Raw genomic sequence first — 1,040 nt, forward strand, 5'->3', positions numbered from 1 at the left:
GGGTGCTGCTTCTTGTGCTCCTCCCGACAAGTTTGCACAAAGAATGCATAGGATGACGTTTTGCCTCTTGGCTTCTTAGGATCTCCTTTGCCCATGTTTAGTTAGTTTTCCTCAGCAAGGCACAGAGTCGCCCAGTGCCCATCCGGCTCTCACTTGCCCCGGCGCTGTCTCTATGGAGCTCAATGTACTGCCTGATTTTTTAATAAGTACACCTCAACCACCTTCTTCCCTTACTTCTCCAAGAACATGACGTAGCTTCCAAGATACGACCGCATATTATTATGAGCTCTTTCTTCTCACTGTGAGGGATTGTAATAATCTGTCCAGATAATTGCCCTGTCTCCAATAATTATCTAGAAAACCTGATCCTCTCCTTCCACCTTCCACTTCAAATACACAGAAAAGAATAGTGGTTATGTGGCCATGACCTTTGCACCTTCCACAGAAATTTTAATACTTTCATATACTTACCTCGGGTATATGTTTTAAAAAAATTATATAATAGAGTTGAAGGCCTCTGATTTGAAGTTGAAATACATTATTCCTTGGAATGTATTTTTTTTTTTAATTTAATTTTTAAGTAAAAATATTTTTTGACAGTTGGAGGTCTCACTCTGTCACCCAGGCTGGAGTACATGGAGTACGGTGGTGTGATTATAGCTCACTGCAACCTTGAACTCCTGGGCTCCAGTGGTCCTCTTGCCTCAGCCTCCCAAGTAGCTGGTACTAAAGATGTGTACCACTCTGCCTGGCTAATTTGTTTTTTAAATTTTTGTAGCCACAGATTCTTGCTATATTACTCAGGCTGGCCTCAAACTCCTAGCCTCAAGTGATCCTCCTGCCTCAGCCTCCCAAAGTATGGAATTGCAGGTGTGAGCTACACCTGGCCCAGGTGTATTTTAAAGCTTTCATTACACATCTATGTATACATCTACAATACAGGAAAATGCTTTGCAAATTTTTAAATTAAAGTAAATGTGTCATGTTCTTACACAATGATCTGTGACTTGCTTCTTCACCCACATTGTTTTTGAGATTTA

This window comes from Nycticebus coucang, chromosome 4, assembly GCF_027406575.1.
Source record: "Nycticebus coucang isolate mNycCou1 chromosome 4, mNycCou1.pri, whole genome shotgun sequence".
In the NCBI taxonomy this organism is placed as follows: domain Eukaryota; kingdom Metazoa; phylum Chordata; class Mammalia; order Primates; family Lorisidae; genus Nycticebus; species Nycticebus coucang.